At 35.7% G+C, this 24026-nt stretch overlaps 1 pseudogene; it reads right to left on the bottom strand.

Annotated features, from left to right (window-relative positions):
• LOC149771864 (dual oxidase-like) overlaps nucleotides 1-24026 on the bottom strand; it is a 191103-nt pseudogene that overhangs the window by 17364 nt on the left and 149713 nt on the right.

Raw genomic sequence — 24026 nt, 5'->3', positions numbered from 1 at the left:
GATATCAACATGTATTATTTTTCTCAACCTAATAACAACCTAAAAATAAAATAATCTAATACTCATATCGCTCGTTGCGTAGCAGCGAGTAAACAAATAAATGAAACGTGATACATGGGCGCTCACTTACTGGGTATACAGAATCCGAGTCCAACAAAGGTGAGGGCGAAGGACACTTCACTTCCAGAGAAATAGTCGTAGTGTTGTAGAGGGGTGCATTTCTCGATTACTTCAGTTCCATTCAACGTCTCGTTTCCGTCAGCAACTAGCTGTTTGGGCTGTGGACAGGGACCTACGTTACAAGGAATCATGTAAGTTGCCATGTATATATGAATATATACATACATAAATGCATACATACATAAATACATACATACATACATAAATACATAAAAGCATACATACATACATACATACATACATACATACATACATACATACATACTTAGATGACAGTAACATTAAAATCATATGCCTATTAATATTCTAAGCATCCAATATCTGAGCATAACGGTATTTCGACAAACGTGGCTGACCCATAAAGTTTAAACTCGTATGCAATCAACTCCATGCATCATCTTGGCCCAGTGATTAATGACACCAACATATAGAATGGATAAAACAGGTGTGATTAACGATAAATTTATTCAGTTGTGATCATAACACAAGCGGATAAGGACCCAGTCATGTTCGTAGAATTAAAAAGTCTGTACATAAGGATCTACAACTAAGATCTCAAAATGCACCCATACGGAAATACCTGTCTCCCCCGTTCGCACTCAAATCGCCCATATATATATATATATATATATATATATATATATATATATATATATATATATATATATATATATATATATATATATATGGGCGTTTGTTGTGTGTGTGTCCATTAGTGTGTGTGTGTGTTGTTTTTGCGGGTTTAAAATGATTCTCAAGGCAACATAGGCTATACATGGTGGCCAGGATAATCGGTGGAATAAAAAACCCCGTTAAGATCAACCGACTCACGGGAAGATACTAATAAGCTTTGTCACATACCCACATTGGCAAGCACGAGATTCGAGCTCACGCTGACAGAGGTTCGATGTCAGTGATTCAAGGCAAACGCTTAATACCACTTGAATTACCATTAACAATTTCAGTGAATTTTTATGCCGCAACGAGAAATAGGGCTACAAAAGTTATCATAGGCCCGACTACTCTAAACTGATACAGTTTATTTGCGCCTTTGCACAAATACAGAGGAAATCATTATTGTAGTTTTACAAAAATTATGAAGTGCAAAGGATGTATTTAATATTTTACATCCAGAACGTTAGTATTTATCAAGCATATATCGATTTAAAGTACACGATATCTGTGCATTTCTCCGCACAGGTGGCACAGTAGTTAGAGCGTCCGCCTCTGATGCGGAAGTCGCGAGTTCGAACCCTGGTCAAGTCATACCAAAAAGTTAGATAAATGGTACATCACTATAAACTGCCACACCGCAGAGAGTGTAGCAATCTGAGTGAAAAATTGTTAAAGCTACGTTAAAAATCCAAAATCACACACACACACTGTACGCTTCACTAAGTGTAGCTTGCATGAACATACAGTGGAAACATCTAAATATGTTGAAGCTGACGATTCAAGGATAATAATGTAATTCCTCGTCTTATGTCAGTACTCACTAAATATGAACGGGTTCCGTTGTATATCGTTGGGTCCAATACGCGTCACCATGGTTACTATGTCATAAATGGTAACATTTCTTATTTCTTCTATTTCCTCTTCTGTGAATAGCCTGATAATAAAAGGATGACTATGTTATGGTCGGCATGAGACGTAGAGATGACAATGTTTATTAAACATATTATATTTTAAACAACTGCCTCTTTTGGTGTATGCATAGCTAAGAGATCGAATGATTTCGATTTATTTGTTATGTCCTCAAACAGGGGACATGTGGTGAAAAATAAAAGTCAGGAGAGTCGGTAATCAAGTAACATAATTTATCCAGATGAGTATGTGGAATAATAGGTGTATAAGTGTTTGATGGTTCCATCCGTATAGAGGTGCAATAAATTAGTTGAAAATCCAACATTTCTCTGTAAAGTATGCAATACAAACCAAAGATACTAAGATACTATCACATCTTAGCATAGCTACATAAAATAATCCAAATATATGAGTACATCTTAGTAAAGATAGCAAAGGTTGTTGTTGTTGTTGTTGTAGGTTTTAACGCCATTTTTCACCACACGATTGGCATTAAATGGCGGCCAGTATAAATGGTGGAGGAAGAACCCTGGAAACCCCGGAAAGAACCACCGACACAACGAGAAGCTACTGGCAAGCTTTCTCACGTACCCAAATTTGCCGAGCCTGAGACTCGAATCCACGCAGTTCAAGTCTCGGATTCGGCTAATGTGGGTATGTGAGAAAGCTTGCCAGTAGCTTCTCGTTGGTCAGTGGTTCTTTCTGGGGGATTTCCCGGATTCTTCCTCCACCGTTAATACTGGCCGCCATGTATAGCTATCGTGTGCTGAAAAATGGCGTTAAACCTGACAACAACAACAACGAATCCACGCAGGCAGAGGTGAGACGGCAGTGATCCGTAACGGTCAGTGCTTCAGACCACTCGGTCACTCGGGGCCCCTGATAGCAAAGATAACGCAAATATATGAGTAAAACTAGTAAAGATAGCAAAGGTAATCCAAATATATGAGTAAACCTTAGTAAAGAAACCAAAGGTAATTCAAAGATATGAGTAAATCTTAGGAAAGAAACCAAGGGTAATCCAAAGATATGAGTAAACCTTATGAAAAATAGCAAAGGAAATCCAAAGATATGAGTAAACCTTCGGAAAAAAGATAGCAAAGAAAATCCAAAGATATGAGTAAACCTTAAAAAATATAGCAAAGGAAATCCAAAGATATGAGTAAGCCTTAGGAAAGATAGCAAAGGAAACCCAAATATATGAGTAAACCTTATGAAAGATAGCAAAGAAAATCCAAATATATGAGTAAACCTTGGGAAAGATGTGAAAGGAAATCCAAAGATATGAATAAACCTTAGTGAAGAAAGCAAAGGTAATCCAAAGATATGAATAAATCTCAGTAAACATAACAAAGGTATTCCAATAATATGAATAAAGTCAATACAAAAGTATAACTATTCCAAAAGATCATGTGGAATATTCAAAATAAAATTCCTTTAAGATCTCAACGATATACAGCTGCATGCTAAGTTTAGCTGACATTCAACAATATTAGTTACAATAATGCTGAGGAAACACAAGCCAGAAGTTCAGTTTTGTTTATACCAATACTGAAGAAATACAAGCAAGAAAGTCCGTCTTTGTTAAAATAACGCTGAGGAAACACAAGCCAGAGGGTAAAACAGTCTTGTATTTAACCTCTGTAGATGATGTCGTTAGAAGTTGGACATCAAATTCGATCAGGTGCTCATAAATAACAAGCAGCAAGCTAAATTGGATTGCAATACAGCAAACCTTGATAAATTTACGTTGTGGAAAGCAAAGTCAGGAAGACAAAATGTTTGAGTAACGGACAAGACGAACGGCATTATATTATTACTTACGCCATCTTCATTGAACGAGGATCTAATTAACATGAACTATTATCATTCAGATTAGTATTGTAATGCAAACAAACAGCGGATAAAACGTAATATAGTAGAACAAACGTCTCTAGCAACACGGAAATTGTGGAGTAAAAAAAAGAGTATGCGTAAGTAGCGATATCAGATTCAAACTACACTGAGTGGTTAAAAAATGGCACACGATATCCTCAGCGACAGTAAAGAATGTGGAATGCTTGCCAGCTGCCATATGTGATACTAAACAAAACAGTTAAGAAACGCCAACACAAAAAAATCAAAATAATTTAAATAAAACGCCACGGAAAACTATACGGTGATATTGTGAGACGAACCACTAGTAAATACTCTGGTGACAGTACATTACGAGAACAACGCCTAATTGGCGAGAAAGGCATCTGATAAGCAGTCTACTTTTTGAAAACGAAAGTGTATCACTGGGCTTTGCAAAATTAATGACACCAAAATTGTAAATTAAGTTGACATAATCACTTTTTTCATTGTGTGTATGTTTAGTACAAATTTTGCAAAGGTTACGGTCATGCACAAACATCTCAGAAAGGTGTGAGGTCTAAAACAGTAAACTGATAGCCAAGATTCAAACTTTCGGTTTAAAAGATTCAAGTCTTATAGTCTGATATTCTATCTTTACATCAATAATCAGTCAGTAATGGAAATGTACAACGTATGTCTTTTACAAATAAAGATAATTCGCAAATTTAATTTATAACAGTGAAATACGCATTTTGGTACATTGGTTTAACAACACTATATCGACACAAGTGATAAAATAAAGCTTACCCGTTCTTGATGTTTTCAAACCAAAATCTGTCACCATTTCTGATCCTCAGGAACTGGTCTAGGGTGATAGTACGAAAAGTTTCCCCCATACCATCAGGGGTTGTCTCCAACAAAGACCCTGGAAATAGGTCCACGTTATCCGGTTTTTATGCATTTCCGTACACCCGACGTAAGTTTTCGATTGGCTGGGAATGTTATATAAGATTACTTCAAAATTGAAATATCTTTGTAATTGTCAACATAATTTTGGCAGAGTACACGTCAAAGGCAAACTTTTGCATGTGTGTCATTGTTGTATTAATTCTTTACGATGTTATTTTACTACGAGTACATTGAAATAAATAAAATAATGACACCACCTTAGAACTTATATCGGCACACTACAATCTAGATTTAATGCACTAAAGACAATACAAAATGCCAATATATTTATGATTAAACAGTGAACAGATCCAATTACATTATTCTATAACTATCACACTTGTCCATTCCTATTTTGAATGTATGCCTGAGAAAAGTAGATAAGTACCCCTTGCATATACAAGCTCCCATTATACATGGAAGTGTTGATTTCCTCCCAAGTTTGTCTCCTAGGTAACCCGTATACCTCCCGTATTGTGTTATAGTCAGATAGTCCATGATCTCGCGCCCGTTGGATGTTGATAGCTACCAGGTCACGCCGAGAAAACTCTAGGGGGCCAAACAAATGTTCTATAAAGGAGAAATGAAGATTTACAGGTAGTAGTATATCAGTTATAACATTTCTAATTATATTCTTATTATTTAGGGTCAAGAAAGATGTTGTACCATATTAACGTACAACAGGTACCCTTACCCAGTACTACCCTACCAGTAAATGCATGATTCACCAGAATTGACTTGAACGTTAAGTAGACACGCAATCACCTGATGAGAGATTCTCCAAAATATAAACAAAAGCCCCATTACAGTGTCTACTCAAACATTATGCTTCTACATCATGCACGATTCAGGGCATGCAGATAGCAAAACACTGACCGACATGCCTTTTGTGTACCCAAAGCCGTATGTTTTATTTCCTCCCAAAATGGTCGAAGTGGGAAACCAACGAAGGCAAAAAAATTTGAAACAATCACCCTCCGAAAGAAAAAAAAAAAAACGTCCTCAAATTATATTGCTTATAAGCTTTGTCAACGTCTTGCAAGACTTCTCTCCAACTTCCATCTCTCAACCACTACAAGTTAACCACGCATTCTTTCCAATACCTTCCCTAGAGGAGCTACCGATTGAGTCGAACACCAACGATCAACTTAAAATGTACACTGAAGGAAATAAATCAGATTGTGCAGTATTAAAAAATATTTAATTTGATAATGGCTTTGACATTGCTCTGAATGGCATATCGTTCCGTACACCTAAGTTTTGAGAGACACGTTAGTTAGTCAGGGCAAAGTTTAAACCATTCTCAAATAAAAGAACAGTTGGGAAATCAAGGCCTTGTGAAGCATATCTGCAAGCAGAATCACGGATAAAAAGTTCAACATTCAGAAGCAGCCTATAACATCCAACACAGACAATTTGACTTACGTCATTCAGTGCAATATATGCCGCATCCAATATGTCTAAAGACACATTGCAATAAAACACGGAAAACCCCTAGTGGTGGAATATTTATATTCCCTGGGCTACACTTTCAATGATTCAGTCCTCACAGGAGTCAAACATAATATCAAAACGGGGCACACAAAATATGAAATCGAAAGAAATATGTTGCATTTTAACAGATGCAAACATTCAAGCCCAGCGGATTCAATCAAGTAGATTCCATGTGTGCAATACACTACGCTGAGACAACTATACATGTAACAGCTACAAACATAAATAAATTCAGCTATAATTAGCTGTCTCAAACTCCTGATCTCAAATTCTATGAATTCCATAAACAAATTCAAATATAAAAATTGCATACTTTTTATTTTGTTTTAATTTTAGTCAAACCACAACTTTGTATCATTACTTAGAACAAAACTTGCGTTGCTCATAATTGTTTGACATTTCAACAAAGTACCGTATTCGGGATAAACATTGAACTAGAAAGTTGTAGACCACCTAATCGACGGCGCAAACATTATATTGCTGCCGTACTGGCTTATATCATCAGTTAGATTCCTTTGTTCTAATTATATCGTTTCTGTAAATATCTAGAGCCAAACATCATATATAGTCTGTAAATCATTTTGTTTCGTTCAAGTCTCATTTGTGTAATCGTCCTCAGTAGCCTGGCCCCTTTGTGAAAAGAATAGTTTTATATGTTTTATATAGTTGTATTTCCAGAGCGATATATATATATGGTGCTTTCTGCTATCTTACTTCTCAGATCTGGAACTACAATATGGTCCTCTCTCACCGACAGTGTAGAAGCCATGCCCATCAATACCTCATCAAAAGCATTTTGTTCTGATATAAATTCCTGTCAAAGAATAATATATGTTTATTCAGAAAAAAATACATTCACACTTTGGCGTTGAGTTATTATTAATGAATCTATTTATATTTTCTACACACTGATCAACCTATCATATTATCAATAGTACTAACTTTGCATGCAGTATGTCTAAATTACAGGTTATAATAGTGGAAATTGTGTACCCGAATGAGAGCATAGAGCTTATGAAAAGGATTAAATTAAATTTGCGAGATAAAACAAAACAGTGAAGGAAGCAAATACACTTCGAACTCAATTAGAGTAGTGATACATATCAGATACGCATCTGATATATAACCGGAAACCTGCAATATCAAGGATGACACCACTTGGCAACGATAGATAAAGCTCGCTTTGTTCAAGTGACTGGGACTTAAGTGACTGCAATTTCAATGTAGATAGACACTTTGGTAATAAAACATCTAGGCGGAAAAGTGTACAACTATTTTTTAAAAAATAGCGAGTTTGAAATTCGCTGTCGTGCGCAAATCGATTGAGCAGTATATTGTGAATATTTTATGATGTTTTCACGTATCAAAGTGCTATAACATACATACATACATACATACGTGTGTGTGTGTGTATGTATGTGTGTGTGTGTGTGAAATACATCTCTACTTATAATTGTTTCAATGTTTTAAATGTGGTGCTGTTTAATAAACACATAGACCTTGCGTCAAACTGAACCTTTCAATAAATAAATAAATACATACATACATACATACATACATACATACATACATACATACATACATACATGCATGCATACATACATACATACATTTAATAACAACATATTTTTCTCACAATTCGCGTGCTATACGCCTTTACTACGTCTTTCTGATAGAAAATCGCAAGATTACAGCTTGCAATGTCAGAATTTACTCCATTATGTCATATAGGGCAAAACTGTAATATCCGATGCATTCCGAGTACAATCACTGCGCTGTTTCGCTGTTGCATTTAAATAATTGAGAGATCGTCATGTGGTAAATATAATTATACATGCGTGCTCACTCCTGAAGAAACCTATGAATCTCATTGTTGACCTAGTGTTATAACCTGACCTAGTGTTATAACTTGACCTGGTGTTATAACTTGAAATGAAAACTCGTATAAGATCAAATCTTTACCATAACATTTATTTGAAGCCAAAAAGCCCAACCGCACGTGCAATGTACTTTCCACGAAGTGATCTCAAGATAGTTTTCTCTCATGTAAGACACCAATAATTTAGAGTCGAATATAAAACGTTATTCTGAGTAAACAATATCAATAGGGAAGCAATCTTTCAATCCATACTTGATGTTTTGTGTTAGTAACATTTTGTTTAATATATACATTATTGTTGTTCTGCGTAAGGTTTAATGTACGGACCGATGCGAATTGAAATATATTGCGTCCCTTTCTCATCTCTAACAGGATCTTTCCATTTTAATGATTAATGTCACCTATGTCTTGTTTCTGTTTAGATGCATAGGTAGGCATTATTCGTGCAGTTCTAGAAAGTCTATAGATCGTTAAATTTAGACTTTTGCTTAATAGTGTTCATGGTCATTCGTTAGTGTGCCACAATGTATACAAACCTGTGGGTTCCAAAATGCGTTGCACATCCGAAGAGCGTGAACGTTACTTGGAGATCCGGGTATATTCAGTTTTAGTGTCTTAAATTCACACTTACTGTCTCTGCAAAGAAATTGTCATGTTTACTGCACGCGCATTTATATTTCCCTCATATTTTTTTCCAGACAAATTTAAAACGTATTCATGTACATAACTTCTGGATGGGATCTTTCTGAGAGATGCTACTGTTTAATTCGTAAATTCTACTTTGTTTTAAGCAAAGATAGTTATAAAGTATACGAGATTAGTTAAATAGGAGAACTCAGAGAACATTGTTCAAACTGCATGCTTCTTGGACAGATCTAGATGAAGGTGGAGACTAATTCTTGTAAAGCTATTAGACAAAGAAAAACCTAAAATCAGGGTGTTTTGTTGGTTAGTTCTGTTATTTTACTGAAAACAAAATGAAATGTGTCTTAGTGAAAAGTTTATGAAACATAAAGGGGAAATTAAGCGAAAACATAAAACTGACTAAACTGTTAATAATGGAAACTCTTGTTCCGATATTATATATATACTATATGTACCAGTCATGCTTTATGCTGATACCTGAGTCTCTTATATTCATGCAATAGAAATCCAGAAACCATTCGTTGATGATTTCAATATCGAATATGACAGCAACATATGCTTCTACCAGTGTAAATACTTTTTAGTGATACGGTGATACAAAATCGTCATACAATTTGCAGCAAAACGGTTGGAAGTGGTAATTATAATATTTCATCATTATCTTTGTATGCAATTATTTGAATCGCTTCATTTTATGCATAATTCTAGGTTATTTGATTAGCAATGTTTTATAGGAATTATAGGTAAATGTGTCTTGTAATATTACTAGCGAGCATATAGCGTTCTTCCACACATAATGCAGATGCATCAGTTTTACCGTCTGTGCTTGCTTATAAGTCTATTCTAATGCAAATTGCATAGACACGTATCTGCCGTCATATTATGTGCCGGTAGATCTCGGTCAATGCAGTTTGTAAGGAGTAATCAGTAGAACAACCAACATATAACCTAATTTGACGGCACAGTATGTGATCGCAGATCAGGGTCTATGTTGCTTGGATTGGAATCGACTTATCAGCTAGTATGGACGGTATACGTTGTAGAAAAAGGATCATGAATGCACAGTGAATGAATGAATGAATGAATGAATGTTTACGTTAAATTGGAAAATACATCCAATACCAGACAAACAATACGTGCTCTCATACAAAGAACACCCTTATAGTATGGCCAACATGGAAAACGGACCTATTGCCAAAGAGTATTGCGCGCTAAATATGAGATAGACACTAAGCAAACTAGCAAGTCTGGTATGTAGATTGTAAGCAAACTAGTTTGTGATATGGATTTTTGCGCATGAGCATTTATATAACTTAATTAATATGAATAAATGAAACACAATCTAGAACGTAAAAAAAGGAACAGGAATATTAGGAGAAAAGGAAAGTCGGGTATGTGGTAGAACTTAAAGTTTCATATCGGCCTGTTAGAATTGTGAATGAGTGAATCAATATTGTTTTCTTCAAAATAATTTGCAGTGGTAATCTTTGAGTGAATAGTCTTTGTTTAAAACGAAATAATGTTCCAATCAGTACGGATGAATATGCTTATTTGTATCAAACTTTTAGTTTTATTCTTGTATTTAAAAAAACGTACGAGAAAGCACATTGGGAAACATTCGTGACAAGAACCGAGTCGTAACGAAATATCAGCAAATGATTATTTTATGCAAAGGATAGAATTTCACGTTTTGATACGAGGCGGTGCTTTAATATTATTGATTGAACACGTGTATGGTCCAATGTTTAATTAGCTATGTATATAGTTGAAATCTGATTCAAAGTAGGTGTAGAATAACAGGTATGTACATTATATTCATTGGGTACTTTCCTTTGCTGTAGAGTTCATGGACACTTTTAACTTAAATGTTTATCATGTCATAACAGAGCAATGTAGTTTTGTGGAATTAAGCTGACATGACTGTGGCTATGTTGAAAATCATTACAACGCCTAATTGTACAGAACATTGGGACTCTATTAACCACCGCGTGTCAAATTTTGCGGAGAGCAGAATCTCTTACAACATTAAGATATATACGTAACATTTAATAAATCCTTCATCATCCGTTTGGACATATATCTTACCAGACAAACCGACATAAGAACAGCTCCTTCTGGTGAAGCTAATACTGTTATATTATGTATAGTCTTACAAACACCCACTGATCTACCCAATTTATAGTATAATCCCCATCACCCATCCTACAGCGAGTCTCGTGATTTGCAAATTGTTGACACCTCTTTTTTATCAGGCGCCGTCCTAGGTGAATGATGCAGGTGTGCGTACAATGTACTTAAGATAAATACCTTTTTCACGAGCCTGTCGTCACCAGAGTGTGTCCAAATCTCAAGGCTGCTGTCTGAAACTCTTGGGAAATACCCGGATGAACATGGGGGTCATATGAATCTGAAATAAGTAAAATATAGTTAAATAAAAATGTGGGGACAAAACTTGTTTTAAAATAAACAAATTCAGTTGTTAGTTGTCTGATAATGTTGATGGGGGTAATTACATGTGCTATGTTGTAAATATTCCTTTCAAGTGGAAACATGTTTCTCCCTCCTAATCTTGCAAAGCTTCAATTTAGTTAAATTAATTAATTCAGGCTTGATTTGAGCTCAGAATGAACGTGCGGTCTCAATCATGTGGCATATTTGAAAATTTCAGAACAATGTTTGCAAAGTTTTGTTTAAGATTTTGCCTTGTCGAAATTAATTTTTGGAGTCAAAAGTATGTTTTTTTCTAGGATGAATTCTCATCACATCGATCGTGTTTTCTCCTTTACAAATGGGAAGATATGTTCTAATTTTGTTTTGACACGCATTATTCCATTTACAGCGACATCTTATTTTCTGACGAACAAATGAAAAGGTCAGAATGTTTAATCCCTGGGTTGACATTGGTATTAATTTAGAGGTATACATTTCTTCTACTATGTTATTCCACCCCGATGTTGTTGTTTGAATCTCTAGAAGAAGTTTCAACATTTTTAAAGGTCAAATCAGGAAGATATGTTGAAATAAGAAAAGCAAGATGAACGCTACCTTTCGCAAATAACCAGACGTGGAAATTCATGAATACACTCATATATCTGCCAGATAAATACTTAATTTGCAAAATATAGATAGAGCTGTACGCAAGGATTACACTGGAAAAGAAAGCCTTTCTTTAAAACAAAATTAATAACGAACAGAAGAAAGTCACAATCAAAATCAACGAAATTGACAAATGACAGTCAGACGTGCATTGTCATTTCTTTTTTAGGTTTTTGAATGCAAGACATAAAAGGTCTATACGACATCCCTGTCATTTTTTTTTGATGACGATTAAATGTAAGAAATAAGAAACCTCCTTTAACAAGGATTTTAAGGTGTGGCTCCCACCGTCAGATCATGAACTTACATGTCTCAATGCTAAGTTAGACAAGAACATACGATATCTGACAACCCAGGAAAATGATAGATCAATGAATGGCATACCACTGAGATGGGTATGGTTGTTTACTCACTCTTTGGATCACTCAAGTTGTAGCGTGGTATTTCGTGGGTGGGGTTTCCCAATTCATCCAGTCCTAACCACAATGGAAGCCAGTCGTACATTACAATTTTCTGTGGAAGACAAAAGTTAATTGTGATTGTTTGTCCCGTTACGTATGTAGTTCCTTAGTGACAATAATGCAAATACAACATTTACAGCTAGAATATGTATGTTGATGTTACATTTAATAGCTTTCGTCGAAGAAAAGAATAAACTGATGAAGTAGGAAAGAAAATTCGTCATCAAGTTTTACAAAAGTAGGATGATGGAGTTTTTTTCAAAATGCATTTTACAAACCTGAGCAGAGTTATCCGGGACAGACAATGCAAATTAAATTGGAGAGCAAAGCTTTAATGGCCATCTGTTTGTCTAATTCGCCATCTGATTGAATACAACAAGCTTTCCCGCCTTTTTTAATGGTACATTTCTTTTGAAAGCTATACATGTAATCGGTGTGAATATAAATTCAATTTTCCATTAGAAACTCATTTTGTTCTGAAACTAAGCTACGTATTCATTTTGTAAAATAACAATGGAGGCATATTATTATTTGAGATGGTTGACATCAATAGAATCGTGTGTTGTTAACTCACCTGGTGATGTGCGGTGACAAACTTCCTGGCTTCGTTGAAAACTTCTTCATCTGTGTAATCGGGATGCTTTGTTGCAATATTATGGGCCATATAATTATGCCATCGAAACCACAGTACTCCAAATGACAAAAGCAAAGGATTTTCGTTGCCCCTTGGATTTCCAAGCCCTGAAAAGTTTTGCGTTCATACGTGCTTATACCTCAGAAAAACACAAACAGACTCAGAATGATAAAAGTATTAATGCTCAACATGAAAGCCAAATCTATTTGATAAGAATGTCATTTTGATAATTACATATTACCCTTATCGACAGATTAGGTACTTAAGAAACTAGTCGCGTTCGAGAGTAAAAGACTAATTAAGGAAATAAGTCCTTAATTAAACATCACAGTACCTCTTGGTTTAGCATATGCATTGTATTGTTGGCACAAATTACTTTATAACTGTAAAAAATCTAGAATATGTCCTCTTTATATTTACATCTCTGTTTATAGTTTTGTTAAAGACAGCTCCAGTGGCCTAGTAGTTAGAGCGTCCGCCTCGTACGCGGGAGGTCGTGGGTTCGATCCCCGATCTAGTCATGCCAAAGACTTACAAAAATGGTACAAACAGCTGCCTCGCTAGGCGCTCAGCATTAAGAGGTTAGTGTTAGGACTGGTCGGCCTGGTGTCAGGATAATGTTATTGGGTGGGACATCATGTTACGTGTCTGCGGCATGATGTCCCATGGCTAAACATCTAAACAGCTAAACATCAGCTAAACATCACTATAAACTGCCACACTGCAGACATCGTAGCGATATGAATGAAACATTGTTAAAACTACGTTAAAAATCCAAATCACACACACACACACACACACCTAGCTTTGTTAGAGTTGAGTGAGTTGTTTAATTATGGGGAGACGGCGTTTGGAAGATATTTCTCAAAAATAATAATTAGCTAGTTAGCAGAATTAACGTGCATAGTATTCACGGGGCCTTGCAGTAGCACGGATAAATTTCGTACAATGGATCCTTCCTAATTTCTTAACTTAAGAAATTTTCAAGACATACTCACGTATAAGGGTTTAATAATGTAAGATGGGGAAAATTAAGAGTATTATGTGTTTGGGACCTACAATTTACAAGTGTGAATAAGCTTAACATGGCTGAAATGAAGACTTTTTGATTTGGGTTTGCCGGCAATAGAATTAAAGTAAAGATACTTGTGCTGTAAAGAGCGTTATTGCATTTTTATTTGGTGTTTTGCGACTCCTGATTTTTACAAGTATTGTACCGGTGCCTCCTTCACCTCTTTCTCCGCTATTGAGATATGATATAGTTTATGTAAACAGAAGAACAGCTGGATAATTTTGTCCTTGAATAAAATGAAAAAGAACAGGACAATTGGACAGAGTTAAAACACTTGAGAAAAATATACAAAACTTCATTGGCGAAACACAAGAGAAAGTAACCTTCACTATCCTATAAAAAGAGAACCTTACAATTCTAGAATTCTAAAACTTGCATGACTACATCGATGACCGCCACTGAAAAGCCAGCAGCGACAACACTCACGACGACTATTACGGCGTCAGCCGTAGGACTTAGACGTTGGAAGATTTATCGCAGTTACATCTAATGATAACAAGTCCATGGTTTTAAAAAAACACACAAACGGAACAGGGAATTTGCCAGATCAGACAGAACAAATCCCATCGCAAAAGTATCAGTATGTGAAAAACCCATCAATGCTAAGAAAAGGAAAGACAAAAGGTCAAGACATGGATACAACTAAATTTTGGAATATTCGCGTCAATAACAATCACAAGGAAATGCAAAATACATCACAACATTCACTTTCTTCACTCAATTTTATCTTCTTATTTTTTAATTGCTTTACTGGAATGAGTTTTGTCAGCTGTTGTCACTGACTTATGACAGCTCTTATCATTGTTTCTGAATTGTACATTTGTCAAATCGTCAAATTGTAAGTAAACGTTTAGTAGATTGTCTATGAGAAAAGAGCGTCTTCCGAACATAAAACAGCACAGTAAAAGTACCGACATCGGGTATAAGTTTTAAGACAAAAATATGATTGTGTCAAGAAACTTCAGATAAAAATAATGGCGTACACGTAGAGGCAATGTGATAGACCCACTATCTCCAAGTTCACTGAAGTCGAGTACGATGCTGAGCCATGCGACCAGAGTAATGGCGTGTCTTGTGGCACGAGAGTTGCTGCATCCTAAGACACGAGCATATGTAGCACGATCTTGCTACTCTACAACCGAAAGCTATGCCCTACGCGTGCCCATATAATGGTGGCATTCTCGTACATATCACTATCGATACCTTAGTATCATTGAGAAACATATATGAAAAACAAATACATGTTACGTTTGGCTTTGTTTGGCTAGTTTGATTCCAACCGTTTAAAGGGAAATGTTATACATATATGGAAGGACCCAACACGGGTTACCTACGTGAGAGAAGGAAATCTAATCTAGCATTGTGTTTCAGTTGTGTAAAACATCACAAAAGTCACTTTCGTCACTCAATTGTATCGTCTTATATTTTAATTTCTTTACTGAAATTAGTTTTGTCAGCTGTTGTCATTGACATCTGACAGCTCTTACCATTGCTTTTAAATTGTATATTTGTTAAATCGTCATATTGTCAGTAAACTTTAGTAGATTGTCAATGAGAAAAGAGCGTCTTCCGAACATAAAACAGCACAGTGAAAGTACCGACCTTGGGTATAAGTTTTAAGACAAAAATATGATTATGTCCAGAGACTTCACATAAGAATAATGACTTACACATAGAAGCAATGTGATATACCCACTGTCTCCAAGTTCACTGAAGTCGCGTGCGATGATGAGCCATGCGACCATGGTAATGGTGTGTCTTGCGGCACGAGAGTTGATGCATACTAAGACATCAGCACATGTAGCACGATCTTGCTACTCTACAAGCGAAAGCTATGCCCTACGCATGCTCATCTTTGGGTGGCATTCCCGTACATATCACTCAAGATACCTCAATGTCATTGAGAATCACAAATCAAAGACAAATACATGTTACGTTTGGCTTTGTTTGGCTAGTTTGATTCCAACCGGTTAAAGGGAAATGGCATACATATATGGAAGGACCCAACACGGGTTTACCTACGTGACTCACATCTCGTACAGAGCTTCTTAGAATCCACTGGTGTGTTTTAAAGATCAGCTTCCTCATCGAAACTTTAAAGACGTTCGAGATTATGTCATCAATATGGACGACGGCCATTGCCCAGAACCCATTATGTTGCCGTTTACTTCTCAACAACTACAGCGTGGAACATTTGAGTTATATGGCTTATCTCCTCTCGAAGACGATATCATATTCAGTATGCTGTATTCACTCAGTTCAATAACGTGAGCTTACTAGAATTCAATTTGATGGGGTGTGGGCAATATGTCATGTATTTTGTTTATATACCCAGTTTGGGATTATCATTAGAATATATACTAATTGGCTTTGGACCGTGATTTCTCCCTAAATGATCAAGAGGTCGAAATGTTGTTTTTATTGCAAATTAATCCCAACTATATTTTTTAGGTCAAAAGCGTCGTGTTCGCCAATAGAAAATGACATTGTAATAAAACATTCGAAGTCTAGTCGTACTCAACAACGTTGTCAGAATTGTAAATATTTCAGCTTAAAAGAGTTTTGAGTTTTTATCAGTTGTACATGATCTCCCCTCTTCATTCGTTAATTGCGTTAACGGGGCATACTTGGGAAAGGTTTGCTTGGATAAATGGATTTGACTGTATTGGGTTGTTTTTAAAAACCAGTACACGTTCTTTATTTCTTAGATCTGACGGTATTTTGAATTTATAAGAGGCTATTTTCTATCACCATCGCGTCTCCACTGAGTTTTTTCTGTCATTTATGCTTAAATCATAATAAACAGTACGTCTTGCTATATTTCTTCGACCAATCAAGAAACATAAAATGACCAGACAGCACTATCAAGTTGGGAAGTTGAGGAAATTCAAGTGCCTGTATAATAGAGTGGAACACTTCTTGGAACGGGTGGAGAAAACGAAGTGTCATCCGAGCCAAAGTACCCTGAAGAGGGATATTGTAGTCTTCAAAACAGCGTAGGGACTTATGGAAACAGAGGTGATACAGAGGATTTTTAGGCCGAAGAAAAGGAAATGGACTGGGAGAAACGGAAGAGGGAATTTTCACGCCTCAACCGAACTTTGAGAAACGTCCAACAAAGGTTGAGGTAACAAGAAGATACAAAACGGAACACCTCTTACAACAAGTGAAACAATAGCAGCAGCAGTCAGAATATTCCCTTACCTCTAAATTGGAAAATTGGAAGATATCGGCAGATGGTCCAAATGTTAGACTCACATATGGACTGACTGCAGTCCGATGTGCACCTGCTGTCAGAATGGACCAGGAGAAACATTTATTATGATATCGATAACATCAACTACCCAAAACAACAACAAAGGGTCATTTTCAGGGCTATCCATATCTTTTGGGAAGAGAGGTATAATACGTAAATAAAATTTCTTAATTTCTTCTTTCTTTTCGAAAGAAAACACAAATTTCCATAAATGTTTTTAGTATGTAAGCTATCTTACCCTCTTATGTGTGACCGTATAGTAGTATGTTTCATATATGTAACTGCCCTTATCTTTTTATGACTGTTTTAGGTAACGCGAAGCACGCCCAACATTTTAATGAATATTTGTGTATGTACTACTATCCTTTTCAGAAACAAAATATAATGTTTTTGATATCCTACCCTTTTCATGTATGTTTGTATGTATGTATGAGAACTACTATCGTTTAGAGAGGTGATAGTATTTTTAGTGTATATGCTAGGACTTGCATGGATGTTTGTGCTCCGCATGTGTGATCGCTTCTATCCTATTCATACAATTTCATGCGCATTTGTATAGACACACATTATTTACATGTACGGTTGTATTAGTATTCATTGCCTTTTCGTACGGTTGTATTAGTATTCATTGCCTTTTCGTTGGTTAGTAAGTGTAGGTGTTGGTCGGTAGATGAATATGTTCTGGTCAGTCCAAACAGCGAGTAAATTAGTATGTGCATTTTTTAGACACTCAATTTAGTTTTAACATTGTATTTCCCCATGACCCTATACATATTTCAACATTTATATTTAGTGTTCAATTCCGTTTGTCTTCAGATGATCACCTTAATATCAAACCTAATTTTGATATAGAAGTCATGTCCTTTGGAATTTAAACTTAAACTCCCTAAGATGTCTTTAGTGTGTAAACACTCATATTCTCTGGTGACAGTTTGATATTACTGTTGCGTATATCGACATAAGAACGCCTACTGTTTTCATTGCTGTGTATGTGTATCTTGAGCAATCTTTCCCTTTCATTGTTGTTTGTGTGTATATGTTACCATTACTATCCTGTTGTGAATGTGTTAGGACTGCTAGAGTTTGCACGGATGCTTGTGTGCATGTCTATAATCACGCCTATCCTTGACATGGCTGTTTGTTTGCATTTGTTAGTACTTTCTTCGTTGTTTAGTAGGTGAAGGTGTTAGTGAGCAGTTGACTGGGTTTGGTCAGTTTCAACGGGGTGTTGGTTAGTAAGTGTAGGTGCTGCTCATGCAATTTCTTTTTAACATTTTCCAATCCCCTACATATATTTCAACACGGATATGTCATGTTCAAATCGTTTTGCCGAACAGGTCCATATTAATGTGAAATTCTTTGAAGTTTATAGCGGGAATTCCGATTACTCGAGAGTGACATTTTATACTGAAAACCAAATTCCGATTCTAGGTATAATGGGTATGTCATTGTCAATGACAGATGTTAAATTTCCCTTGTCCCCAGAGAGCCTCAATTAATATTAAACATTATGAACGGTTTTAGGATTATTTCGCCCCTTTTCCAAGAGTAAAACTTTCTGATGTAATATGTTAGAAGAGGTATCTCTATGATATCAAGTATAATCTATTTTTCATAGTGGTGAAACAAAGTCGCAAGTTGATTGAAGATTGTAAAATACATACGGTATGCCTTACTGCAGACCAAACATCTAAATTTAAATATCACAGACATAAATACACACAAGATATGCAATTGACATCACTGGTTCAAAGATCTTATCACGTTTCGTGTATTTATATATGCACACGAAAGTCGGGTAAATTTCTATGTGTTCATGCGAAGAAGGTTGCCATATACATTTACTAATGGAAACGGTGTTCCAAAACTACAAGATCCACATTACTGGAAAAAAGATAAGTGTCTGCTAAATTATGTTTGTTTGCAGAAGGGTGATTTTGGGACACCATCCCTACAATATTGCTTATCTATTATAAATCGCAAAGCATGTAGCATGTGGTGTCAATGGCATACAGCATATCAACCAAAATTGAAGTCATATATATGTGAAATGCTAATTGAATGAGATATGAGGACATTAGAAATAAAGGACAAACGGAAAGGAAAAACTCAGAATGAGTCTTTTATTGGTGGCAAAAGGGGTGTCTTATTTTAAGACATATAGCTACTTACTCCAAAACCTTCTCACGGGTTTGAGAACGTGTTCCCGGGGAGGGGGGGATTTGCAAATGGCAGACGGATGTTGTTTAGGGCGGGAAAACTATCCCTAATATCAGCATTAGGATCCAGGGCTGCTAGACGTCCCCTTAAGTGGCCGCCCTTAAATTCTCGGAGTGCGTCAGTCCAGGCCTTATCCGTCCCGTAAAACAGCCCACCGTCGAGGTACGGAGTGATCTCGTTCAACTATGAAAATGACCAATCTCATTAACAGTTATTGTAAGACGTTGAATCAATAAAAGACTGGGCGATTGTTTATTATGGCACGCTTGTACCTCGTGAGTCGGATAATGAGAGGCAAATATTTGAACGTAGAGAGATATAGTAATATCTCTCATTAATAGACATGAATACGATTTGAAATCAGTATATACATTAAGGGTAAGATCCTCTTTCATTGTCAATAATCGCTTTCGTGTCATGAGAACATTCTAATATAACACATAAAATGATAAATATAAATGAGCTAATAATCTTTGAGCGCTTTCTGGCGAGGTTAGGAAACATCGTTATTTTTAAATATCTAAACATATTCCTCAATCATTATGAAAATGTTGAATGCAATTAGTTAGCAAATTATAAAAGACTTAAAATATATAAAGCAGCACGAAGCAATTAGTTCTGAACGTCCAAAATCTTTATCTATATACAAAAGTTAAGGATTGTAGAAACATATCCTTTTATACATTTTGTCTCATATTGTATCGACACATTTAGTGTGTTACTCAAATTGTATCGATAGTCACCATACATTTTGATTTATTTATGTCATGCTGACAAGAGGTGCCCGTGCAGAGGTTGATTTAGAAAACTAATTTGAAGTTTGAAGAAGCTAATATATATACCTGTTGCCTCGGGTTATTAGGTGAGAGTCCAGTTCGCTGATCAAATCTCGTTCGTTGTACCGGCATCGCTATGTTTCCTTTTCTCTCCGGGTCATACTCATGTCCCATGGGCACAGGGATATTGAAGAACTCTCGCGGACATCCCGGTCTCTGGGCATCCAAAATTTCTTCTACTATCTGTTGACCTATTGAAAAGCAATACACCAACAACATATTTTTAAATATGGTTAAAATAGCAGCCTTCAATTGTTTTAAATGCCATAAAATGCTTGACTGAGAACTTTGTACTGACTGTGAGTGTGACATGTATTTGAAAGGGAACTTCATTTTTTCAGTCGTTCACTCCAATAACCAAGTGTCTTTGTTCTATTTTCAGTTCACTCTGCTGTATTTCTCTGTACATTGTCGAATGGTTATTCATGCATATTTGTCTCCCGCACAGTTAAATCCAGATTAAGTATCTTGAACAGTTGAATGTTTATGCAAATGATAGAAGTGTTGCTGGTATTCCTAAAACCATTGTTTATGTTGCAGACTTTACAGATTATATCTTATATCCTGACGGCTGAGTTAACTATCTGTGTTTCAATCGAATTATTGAAACATTATTATTCTCTAGCTTTAATGTTGGATATTCATTTACAATATAAGATTTGGTCCACTATCCTTTTAAATGTTTAATGAGTAAACAAGATATTCGCAGTTTACTTCCAACTGAATGGAAATATCGATGTAAAAGGCCAAATGTTTTAGTCGTTCAACATTCAAACTTGACAGTAATTGTGTCGAAGCCGTTTGAGACTTGACTGGCATATTAATCTACTAAAACTGCTATGACAGGAATTCAGCAATGTGATAGGACGTCAGCTAAACAGGATGAATGATACTTTTAAAGAATGCACGTTAACTAAATTCATGTGTATAGTTTCATGCGAAAATCATTCTAGCAGCCATTTCGTATATTTTTATTCATTAGCAGCTATTTTCGTGGTCACAACTTAATGTTCGTCTCTTACATACACACTTGAAGCAACACCGTCTCGATCCAGCAAGCGGTGTGCACTGCTAAAATCGTCAACAAAATATTATTAGGTTTCAATGTGTTTTCTCATCAAACGCCCTTTTCATTTACCGATTTCCTGTTTCAGTGTTCGAAATTTATCAGAGAACGCGGTATTATTTTGCACCATTTCTGTGATTAGCTAAGCTTCGTTTATTTTGAATTCTTCTGTATGAACCACACCACATGATGCATCCATGTCCATTGTAAACCATTGTTATAAATTGATATGAGCTTTTCACGCTCGTTTCATCTTTTTGCTTGATTCATCAATAATGCGTTCGCTATCACTGATATTAACGATCTCTTTTTGAACAAGTTGCACTTTTTATAGTTTTCAAATTTGAAATTTACACATCTACATTTTTGTAACATTGAGGACATTAATATCGTTAACGTTTTGATTACAACAGTGAAATCTGTAATAGATACATTAAAAGTAGTTTTCTTAGATTTTGACAATATTTTAGTAACATCTACCAGCTTTTATTCTGCTCAATTATGTGTTCATTTTGGTTAAATAAATCTTCATCTGCAAAGAAAGAAAGAAAGAAAGAAAGAAAGAAAGAAAGAAAGAAAGAAAGAAAGAAAATACCAAAGTAGACTAGGAAGGCCGTCCTGTTTCGAAGTGATCCGAGACCAGCCGGTCCATCATGCACCTCTTTGCTAATGATGAAGGGGTTGGGGCGGTCCTTGCCCGACGGTTCGTACACACCATCACTAAATGCCACAGGGCTTCTTCGTACTAGATGTCCATCTGAAATGTGATGTTAGATACTCCGCATAATAGGCTGTGCTATTTGTTATAAAATCATATATCGCTATCTAAATACATTCCTTCTTCTGCTTGAAAAATCCCCAATAAGAATGAAAAATTAGTAAACATCCCCTATTTTACCGCCTTGATTACTTTAAAGATCTAAAAAGCCAAACGTTTTGCAAATTAAAAGAACCTTTGCTTTTTGCTCCATACCTAACTAAATCCCTTCAAACTGTTGAATATTCAGAATAAAATACGGTAATGTGAGTTATATTTACATGCTGAATTCGTTGATGCCTCAGCGTTGATAATTACGAAGGGAATGTGAAACACGCGCCTCACTATTTGGACATTAGTTTTGATTACCTCATTAGATGATAATATTTTGTTGAAACACGAAAACGTTCTTTGGGTTGAAGCATCTTACATTATCAAAATCAGTGAGTTTCTAGATCCTGCTAATACCAAACAACGTTTTAAGCTAATTAATTTTATTAAAGTTGTACGTACAATCGCATGAAATTATAATTAAAGGTCCAAGTACACGACACAAGATACAATCTTTATTACCTCAGGTCGCGTAGTTAGAGATTAGGAAAACAAGAAACACTCTTTATTCCAATCATGGCGCCTTCTTATAAATGCTGGATACAAAATACAATCTTTTCTCTCCTCAGATCAATGTGTCACAGATGAGCAACGCAGGTTGCAATATGTATTCTCCTCATTCCAGTCTACCTTGTTGTGGATAAACAATACAACATACATTTTTTTCGTTCAGATCGCTTTGTACGGATAAGCAATACAATATAAAGTCTTTCTTCCGCTCAGATCTCTTTGTACGGATAAGCAATACAATATAAAGTCTTTCTTCCGCTCAGATCGCTTTGTACGGATAAGCAATACAATATAAAGCATTTCTTCCCCTCAGAAAACCTTGCTGCAGATAAAGAATAAAAGATGCAATCTCTGTTCTAGTTAAACTACCTTGGTAGAGATGAACCACTCAAGATACAAGTTTTAATAAATTTAGACCATCTTTTACCAGACGAGGATTGCAAGATACAAGCTATATTTCCCTCAGGACATACTTTAACAACAAGGAACACGACATCTAATCTGTGTTCATCTCAGATCACAGTGACACAGATGAGCAGTACAAGATACAGTCTCTTTCCCCTTAAACCGCCTTGTTACAGATGAACAATAGAAGATACACTCTTTATATCCCTCAGGTCATAATACAGCATACGCTCTTTATTCCACTCTGGTCAACTTGTTACAGACGCGGAATACAAGATACGATCTGAATTTCGCTCAATTTACCTTGTTACAGATAAGCAATACATACACATTCTTAATTTCTATCAGCTCTCCTTGTTACAGATGAACAATACACGAGGATACATAACCAACAGAGGCACAAGCGTGTCAACATAAATGAATTATATTAATTGTTGTCATCTGTTATTATCTATACAGTATGTATAATGCCATATGTGCAACATGTAAATCATATATTGCTATCTAACTTGAAATTCATACTAAGACATGTTAAACATATTTCACTTACGGTATATTTTAGGACCAATGAATGGAAACGTATCATAACGTTTTTCTTTGATCACAATGGTAAATGTGCATACATGTATATTCATGCACTCAGTTTTCCGGGACTTGAACTTATCACTCAGATTTAAAACCTTTGGTCCCTAATAAATTTCTAGATGCTATTAATATACTTTTGTCAACAAGAATCTGAATTTCCAAGAATAGCAATAATTACTAAACATATTGGTCATGAACTGAAGTATTTGTTGAGCATCGGCAAGACGAACGGCACCACGAATCAAATTTGTTTTATGAAATTCTTGCAATTTGAAAATAATCATAAAGCGTTCAGATAAAGTAAAAGCAGTACTGAGAAATGTTTTTCCCCATGACAAATTCTTTTCACACATTAAAACTATAAACATTCCCTTTAACATGTATACATGATTTGATATCTTTGTACATACTACATAACAGATTCAATAACATCAATTGTATTCCACAATTA

The sequence above is a fragment of the Sinohyriopsis cumingii genome, unplaced genomic scaffold, assembly GCF_028554795.1.
Source record: "Sinohyriopsis cumingii isolate HCF-2022 unplaced genomic scaffold, ASM2855479v2 utg001621l, whole genome shotgun sequence".
Classification (NCBI taxonomy): domain Eukaryota; kingdom Metazoa; phylum Mollusca; class Bivalvia; order Unionida; family Unionidae; genus Sinohyriopsis; species Sinohyriopsis cumingii.
This window is presented reverse-complemented; position numbering and strand designations above follow the sequence as displayed.